This window comes from Arachis ipaensis, chromosome B05 (genome assembly GCF_000816755.2).
Source record: "Arachis ipaensis cultivar K30076 chromosome B05, Araip1.1, whole genome shotgun sequence".
NCBI lineage: Eukaryota > Viridiplantae > Streptophyta > Magnoliopsida > Fabales > Fabaceae > Arachis > Arachis ipaensis.
Genome location: NC_029789.2, coordinates 115,688,222 through 115,697,385, shown reverse-complemented (window position 1 = coordinate 115,697,385; position 9,164 = coordinate 115,688,222). Strand labels below are relative to the sequence as shown.

The following is a 9,164-nucleotide window of genomic DNA, read 5'->3' as shown; positions in this document are numbered from 1 at the left end:
CTTCCCTATCCCCTTCACGCTACGCAGCCCAACCCTTTCCTCAGCCTTCCCTGCGCAGCACACACACACCCAGTTCTCTGAGGAAGAAAGGAAGAAAACGAAAAGGGGGAAAGGGAGAAGGGGATCTGGAGGGAGGAAGGGCACCGGGCAGGGAGCAGCTCGCCGGTCCTCACCCCGCCGCCGTCATCCTTGCGATCGCGAAGAGAGAGACTAACGGGAGGAACTGGCACACATGGGAGAGGAAGAAACCGCCTCTGCGCCGCCATCGTTCACAAGCTCAGCCACCTCGCCATTGTCGCCGCCGAGGGTTTGCTGCTGGTGAGGAGAAGATGCCGTCACGTCTTCCGGCCGTCCATGCCGCCGCCTTTGTTGCCGAGCTCCTATGGCCACCGCCGGTAAGATCTGAACGGAAGGAAGCTTGAGGAGAGAGAGAGGGATCGACGGGAGGGGTTCCTGCCCGTGCGGCCGTGCCTCCACCGCCGCAGATCCTCCACTGCCTCTCACTGCTGATGTCCTCCGCCGCCGTGCTTGTCATTCAAAGCTGCTGCATCTCCACTACTGGAGTTGCTGTTGCTGTTGCTCGGGCTCCGTTTTGAACCATTAGAACCGCTACTATTTTGGTAAGCTTGACCCTGTTTCCGATTCTCCCTTGTTCCACCAATTCGTTTCTATCTAGAAGCGTGTTGCTGAAACTATTTGTATTGAATAAAATGGTTATAGTAAGTTACTTTGCCGCTGCTATTATTGGAGGTAGTTGCTGGCCCTGTTTGGAGATTTCTACTGCTACTGGAATCCCAAATTAGAGAGGAGAGGAGGCGTTTAACCTTGTCACGGTTGCTGCCATGGGAACAGGTCCCGGAAACTACTAACAGAGCAGGCTGAGTCATAGTGATTCTGGCTGCCGAGGGCAGTTCTGTGGCTATCGGGACCACTGTTGAAGCTTCTGTCCTTTGGTTCAGTCAGTATCCCAGTACAGTAAGTATCTCTGTCTTGAGACCTTCCGCGTTCATATCCCGTTATGTGTTTTAAGGTTTCGCAATATTAATGTTTTCTAGGATTAAGTTATCGGAGCCACATGTTACGCGTAAGGGTTGTTTCTGCTGCTGCGAAAGTGAACAAAGCTGTGATGCAAGCGGCCGGTAATTTCGGGTTGAGAGAGGGTTTCTGTGACGCGTTTGGTTTATGTGTTCGACGAATCGAGCTAGGGGCTATTTTCTGAAAACTATGTTTTATATATTGGAATTATTACATATAGATACTGATGTGAGACAATGTATATTTGGTGATTGTATCGGTCTTATGTATTGTTTGGTTGTCTTAAATGATTATGAACATTTGTTTGACTGGATTGTTGTGCGGCTTTGTGAAACGGAATGCTTTTGGAAGTTGATTCTTTTAAAGATTTGAGATCGAGTTTAATCCGTTGGGAATTGATTTGAGTTGAGTTGATTTTCTTGATAATGTGAAAAATAGAATACACTTTTGGATTCAGCCTGGTTTGCTATTTGGTTTTGATAAATGAATTGTTGCTGAACTGTTCCTTTAAGATTTTGGAAATGAGTTTAATTAGTTGATAATGATTTGATTTTGAAACGGTTTCTTTGAGATATGAAAATGAGATGACTGTTGGATTTAGCTTGCTTTTGAACTGATTTTGGATTTTGCACTGTTGAAAAGGATTGTGGAACGGTTTCGTTGAGATCCGAACCGGGTGGCAAAGTCCAAGTTTTAGGGGAGGTGCTGCCAAAATTTCTATAAACTCCTAGACTTTGTTTGAAAAGTTATTTAGAAAGGTTTGGATTTGGAAAATCGTATTATTTGATTTATTAAGAAAATATTTATGTTTGGAGCTTAATTTATTTAAGTAAACCATATGTCTCGAGTTTGATTTATTTGGAAATGAACTATTTTACCATTTGAATCACCGAAGGAAAGTATTATGTTCTAATATTGGTTTTAATATAAAAAGGGCTTTTGCCTTTGGTTAGACTTAAAGGTTTCGTTCAAAGGAGCTTTTAGTGATTTTAAAGGAAATTGGACTTTGACTGAATAATTGCGTTTGCGACATTTTGGAAGAAGTCAGAGGATTGGTTTAAGGAGGAACCTGAAAGTGGTTTTGATTTAAATGAATCGGTTCCGTTTCAAATGAATTGACTTTGGATTGGGCTGGGACTTGTGACCTTATATGATCCGGTTTTATAATAAACTCTGTCTTTATTTGCTTAAACAAGGATCTATGATTTTAAGAATTCCAATGAATTTTAAGAACTTGAGATAGGTTGCCCTTCCCTAAAGTCTTGAGATTCAGCTGAGAAATTTTATTATCGAATCCTATATTAGGATAAATGATTTTGAATCCTTTAAGGGAGATCTTTAATTTGGCCTGGTTTTTGGAATTTTGGAAATATGATGCCGAGAATGACTTTGTTTTTAAAAGGGGAACTTACTTTAAGTAAAAGGGGCTTATGAGCTTGAGATGATTTGAGAAATGAAAACTTTAAAGCCAAGGCTGAAAAGACCTAAAATTTGATTTTAAAGTGAAGTGAATTCAGAAAAAGTGATTTATGGCTTGAATGTTGATTTTATGAATTTGATGATGTTGGATGGTGGAAGTGTTATTTTGTTATGAGCATGAATGGCTGTGTATGATAATGAATTTTGGCTGATTGCGGAATATGTTATGAGCCGGATGGCTGGCTATGAGCCATGAATTTAAGTCGGATGGCTGAAATGAATGTTGAATTATGGCTGAGAATAAATGCATATATGCTGAGTTATTGATATTGTGATTTTGCACTTCCAACTATCTGAGATACAATTTTCCCTGGGTAGTAGCAATAGCTAGCCACCATGTGCTCCAAGTTGAGACTTGATACTCTACTGACCCTATGTCGTAAGTGAGGCTGGGCACTGTAAAAGTCTCGGATGAGCTCGCCCCCGTAAATATACACCAGTAAGGGTGTTGGATATATATGAGATTATGATTTATGTTGAGTATAACTCGAGTTGGGGATGCACGACAGAGGGATAGTCCAATGGTTAGCTACCAGGACTTGTCGGGTTGGCTCTATAACCGACATATGATATCATCAGCCACTAGGACAGGCATGCATCATATGCATCTATGTGACATTGTTTGGATGTGCATATTGTACTTGGTTTGCCTTTGTGATTACTTGTGATTAACTGCTAATTGTTTTACTTGCTGTAACTGTTTGCTTGTGCTTGAACTTTCCTAATTGTGTTTGCGACTGAGACTCTGTTGGACCGTGGTGATTGGTTGTTGTTTGGGTTATTTGGGCCTAGAGCCGTGGTTGATCATGAGGTGGGCTGGAGGCCATGTCTGGTCGATATTTCTGGTTTGGAAAAGTATGAGAGGCAAATTTGGTTCAGCATAGATAAACCTTTTGAAAGGCTTTTGAATTTTATTTTTAGTGAACAGTTTTCTCTTTCAGAAAAAGTTTCAGATTTTCTTGGTGGTAAACCTTTGCTTTTGAAAAGATGCATAAGGCAGTTATTGATCACTGAAATAATTTTATCTCGCGTATCCTATTACAGTAATTCCCAAAAATCCTCTACTGAGAACCCTTTCGAGGATGATGTTCTCACCCCCCTACAAATTTCCCTTTTCAGGAAGAGTTCTCTTAGTTGTTGTTGAGATGCTCTGTATTGCCTTATGGTGCGGTAATTTATAACTACAAACTAACCGGCAAGTGCACTGGGTCGTACCAAGTAATACCTCAGGTGAGTGAGGGTCGATCCCACGAGGATTGAGGGACTAAGCAACAATGGTTGATTAATTTACTTAGACAAGTAGAAAATAGTGTTTGAGATTTCGAAAGTATTAAACAGAAAACTCAGAATATCTGAAGACAGGCAAGTAAATAAGTTGGGAATAAGGTATGGAGAAACAGTTAAGGTTTCAGAGTTATCTATTTTCTGGATTGACTTTTCTTATTAATTTATTTTAATCATGCAAGATTTAATTCATGGAAAACTATATATGACTAGATCCTAATTCCTTAGACCTTTCTAGTCTCCTCTAAAATTCATCAACCGCCAATTCCTTGGTCACTTAATTCCAATTAGAGGGTAAAGTTCCATTCTAGTTATATGCCACAAAAATTCTAATTACTCAAATATAAGAGGATTATATGTCACGTATCCCGTTAAGTCCAGATAATTAGAAATTTAGGAGAATATGTTTTCAAGCTGTTGTTCAAGTAAAGAGCTTTTCCAAGTTATACAAGAACTCAATTAGAAAGAGGGTCATACTTCTGTTCCACCCAAATTCATAAGATAAAGAACGAAAACAATTCTTAAATTATAAATCAGTACATGAATTAAAATAGAAAAATAATAGTATGAATCCATACAATAGACAGAGCTCCTAACCTTAACAGTGGAGGTTTAGTTGCTCATGGTTCAGAGAGAAAATAAGGATTGTAAATTTGGGCTGAGGTGGAATGAAAAGTTAACTAATTGGAATTCTGTTGGGATCCCCCCAGAAGAGAAGTTTCTTTTTTTCTTTTATATCTAATCCTAATTAATTTAAAATCTATTTTCTAAAACTAAATAATATCTTTTCCTATTTTAAAATAAAAAATAATGTTTAAATCAGAATTAATAGGAATCAGCGTTTTCTGCACTTCGCGCTTGTCACGCGTACGCGTCAGTCACGCGTACGCGTCGATGGTCTTCTTCGCGTGTCACGCGTACGCGTCAGGTACGCGCGCGCGTTGCTTCTCGCTGTCATCTCCTTTAACTCTTGTGCTGATTTCAATTGTGCAAGCTTCCTCTCCATTCTCTAAGCCATTCCTGACTTATATAGCCTTCTTCTCTTTTTCTGCGGAAGCTCCATCAAATCCAACCAAATGCTACCTAAAATAAATAGAATTGTACAAGACTCAAAGTAGCATCCATAGTAGCTAAAAGATAATTAATTCTTGATTAAACTCAACAATTTAAATGCAAATTCACTAGGAAAAGATAGGAAAGATGCTCACGCATCACAACATCAAACTTGAATTGTTGCTTGTCCTCAAGCAACCAAATTGATATAGGCTTAGGATGTGAATTTGCATGAGAGTGTGAGTTCGATTAAGCTCATGTCTCTTCTTATAGTAGGGTTTACAACTGCAAGCCTGAATAGTTTTGGCATCTCACTCTCATTTGAATAAGAGGAATGTCAGTGTCATTCGGAATTAGAATTCGAATAATATTATGAATTCTCTGATCTTTTATAACTCAATTTAACCCTTGAACACAACAATTTTTCTTTGATTCTCTTTTCTTTGGTGCTTTGCACCTTGAGCCTAGCCGTGACTTTAAATGTTTTATCTCAAGCTTTACTTGACACAGAAACACCACAAGCACTTAACTGGGGAACTCTCTTTAAGTTCTGATTTTTCTTTCAGTTACTCCCAGACAGTAGTGCTCAAAGCCTTTGGCATACTCTGCTAATTGCAATTGATCTTGACTCTAAATTTTTTGTCTCAAGGATTATTTGACACAAGAACACCACAAGCATGTGACTAGGGAAACAACTCTTTCAGCTTTTAATCATGTCTGACCTCCCTAGTCATTGATGCTCAGAGCCTTGGACCTTGCTTTTTTTTGCTGTTTCTTTTGCTTCAAGGATTAAACTTTACTTATTGCAGAGACTTCATAATAGTTCTCTAAATTCCTGTTCCTTGTACATCAACATTCTTTGATTCAAATTCAAAAATCCACTGTTCATGTCATGCATTCAGAGTCACAAAAAATACCACCACATTTGAATAAATGAGATTATTCTAAAAATTAAACTCAATTTCTCATGCACTACATCTTTTCTTCTTTCTTTTTGATTTCAAGCTCAGTGAGCAATACGTGAGACACCTTTCAGAATTAAAGCAACTAACAGAAATTTTTGAAAATAACAGAACTAAACTAAAACCTAGAAATTTATCTAATAAAGGATCATACAATAAATAAGACAAAATAGCAGAAAAACCGGAACATAACACAGTAAGAGCGGGAAGGAATATAAAATGAAAGGAATTCAACCACCTCAGTTATGCTGGTGGCCATCTCATTCCTCCATGAAGAACATTCATCTCCCTTTGGTGCTATTAAAATAAATAAAAAAGCCTTAAGTGAAGCGACAACGCCAAACTTAAAAGTTTGCTTGTCCTCAAGCAAAGAAAACTGAAAACAAAAAAAAAAAACAAATATTATGATGAAAGAAGAATAAAAGGATAAAAGAACAAGAGAGAATTAGGATTTGGGAGGGGGAGAGAATGAAAAATAAATATGGACGGTGCACTAGTGGAGGTGTGCGGCGCAGGCGACGCGTACGCGTGGGTCGCCCGATTTTGATAGTGATGCGTAAGCGTCTGGCACGTGTACGTGTGCCCTGGATTTGTGCGAATTGCGCGAAGGCGGCCGCGCACACGCACAACTCTCTGTTCGCGTGGCCTGGGAACCAAAATTTTCATATTACGCGTGCGCGTCATGCACGCGTACGCGTGGATGTCCATTTGTGGAAAGGACGCGCACGCGTCAGGGACGCGTACGCGTGATCAAGTTTGTGCCTCTAGCACACTTCCAGCCCCAAGCCATCAGAACTCTCTGCCCAAACACTCATTGACGCCAATTTTCAGGGACACGCGTACGCGTCAGGGATGCGCACATGTGGGTGGCTAAAAGCGCAAATGACGTGCACACGTGAGGTACGCGTACACGTGGGTTGTTTGTTCGGAAAGCATAGTTCCAGTGCCACTCCTGCTCAACTCTCTGTTCACTTTTATTTTTCACGCACACACATATGACGCGTACGCGTCAGCGACGCTTGCACGTCATGTGCTCATTTTTTTTGAATTATGTCGCCTGAAGTGTTCGGTTCCTGTTATAAAATAGCTGCATGATCAGAAAAACAGTAAAAACTCAATAAAAATCAAATAAGTAAGAAAACTACTACTACAAAAAATAGCTAAGGATACGAAATTATTGAGAATCAAGATTCAGATACCTGATTGCCCAGTAAGCTTTATGCTCCAGCTCAACTGGCAAGTGACAGGCTTTGCCATAGACCAGCTGATAAGGGGACATGCCAATAGGAGTCTTGTACGCTGTTCGGTATGCCCAGAGAGTATCATCAAATTTCCTAGACCAGTCCTTTCTTGAAACACTGACGGTCTTCTCTAGAATCCTCTTAAGTTCCCTGTTGGAAACTTCAACCTGTCCACTTGTCTGAGGGTGATAGAGGGTTGCCACTTTATGACGGACTCCATATCTCTACAGCAGAGAGTCCAGCTGTCTGTTACAGAAGTGACTTCCTCCATCACTAATGAGTGTCCTTGGGACATGATGAGCGGATAATTTATATGCTTTTTGGCATTGTTTTTAGGTAGTTTTAATATGTTTTAGTCACTTTTTATTATATTTTTATTAGTTTTTAAATAAAAATCACATTTCTAGACTTTACTATCAGTTTGTGTATTTTTCTGTAATTTCAAGTATTTTCTGGCTGAAATTGAGGGAGCTGAGCAAAAATCTGATTCAGGCTGAAAAAGGATTGCTGATGCCATCGGATTCTGACCTCCCTGCACTCGGAATGGATTTTTTGGAGATACAAGATTCCAATTGGCGCGCTCTCAATTGCGTTGAAAAGTAGACATCCAGGGCTTTCCAGCAATATATAATAGTCCATACTTTGCTCAAGGATAGACGACGTAAACTGGCGTTCAACGCCAGTTCCATGTTGCATTCTGGCGTTAAACGCCAGAAACAGGTTACAAGTTGGAGTTAAACGCCAGAAACAGGTAACAACCTGGTGTTTAACTCTAGAAACAGCCTAGGCATGTGTAAAGCTCAAGTCTCAGTCCCAGCACCCACCAAGTGGGCCCCAGAAGTAGATTTTTGCACTATCTATCTTAGTTTACTCATTTTCTGTAAACCTAGGTCACTAGTTTAGTATCTAAACAACTTTTAGAGATTTATTTTGCACCTCATGACATTTTTAGATCTGAACTTGGTACTCCTTGACGGCATGAGTCTCTAAACTCCATTGTTGGGGGTGAGGAGTTCTGCTGTGTCTCGATGAATTAATGCAATTATTTATGTTTTCTATTCAAACACGCTTGTTTCTATCTAAGATGTTCTTTGCACTTCAATATGATGGATGTGATGATCCGTGACATTCATCACCATTCTCAACCTATGAACGCGTGACTGACAACCACCTCCGTTCTACCTTCGATTGAATGAATATCTCTTGGATTCCTTAATCAGAATCTTCGTGGTATAAGCTAGAATCCATTGGCAGCATTCTTGAGAATCCGGAAAGTCTAAACCTTGTCTGTGGTATTCCGAGTAGGATTCAGGGATTGAATGACTGTGACGAGCTTCAAACTCACAAGGGTTGGGCGTAGTGACAGACGCAAAAGGATCAATGGATCCTATTCCAGCATGAGTGAGAACCGACAGATGATTAGCCGTGCGGTGACAGCGCACCTGGACCATTTTTACTGAGAGGACGGATGGTAGCCATTGACAACGGTGATCCACCAACACACAGCTTGCCATAGGGGGAACCTTGCGTGCGTGAAGAAGAAGACAGGGGAAAAGCAGAGATTCAGAAGACAAAGCATCTCCAAAACTCCAACATATTCTCCATTATTGCATAACAAGTATTTAATTCATGCTCTTTTATTTTTCGCAATCCAAACTGATAATTGTAATTGATATCCTGACTAAGAATTACAAGATAGCCATAGATTGCTTCAAGCCAACAATCTTCGTGGGATTCGACCCTTACTCACGTAAGGTATTACTTGGACGACCTAGTGCACTTGCTGGTTAGTGGTACGAGTTGTGGAAAGTGTGATTTACAATTCGTGCACCAAGTTTTTGGCGCTGTTGCCGGGGATTGTTCGAGTTTGGACAACTGACTGTTCATCTTGTTGCTTAGATTAGGAAAATTTTGTCTTTTGGGTCTGAGTCTTTTATTTTCTTTTCAAAAAATTTTTCAAAAAAATTATTTTTCTTTATCAATTTTTAGTTTTTCTGTGAGTTTAGTGTCATGTTTTAAGTTTGGTGTCAATTGCATGCTTTTCTTTGTCTTTCAATTTTTGAATTGCATATTCTTTGTTCTTCCTTGATCTTCAAGTTGTTCTTGTCAA

At 39.9% G+C, this 9,164-nt stretch overlaps 1 long non-coding RNA gene across 2 annotated transcripts; it reads left to right on the top strand.

The window, feature by feature from the left end:
- On the top strand, nt 1–1,404 carry LOC107642002. 2 transcript variants are annotated; one of them, XR_001620571.2, is made up of 3 exons: nt 1–620; nt 721–975; nt 1,056–1,404. It is a non-coding gene; the product is annotated as an uncharacterized LOC107642002 (long non-coding RNA). The 2 variants fall into 2 exon arrangements; XR_001620572.2 differs by having other exon boundaries at nt 4–620; nt 755–975.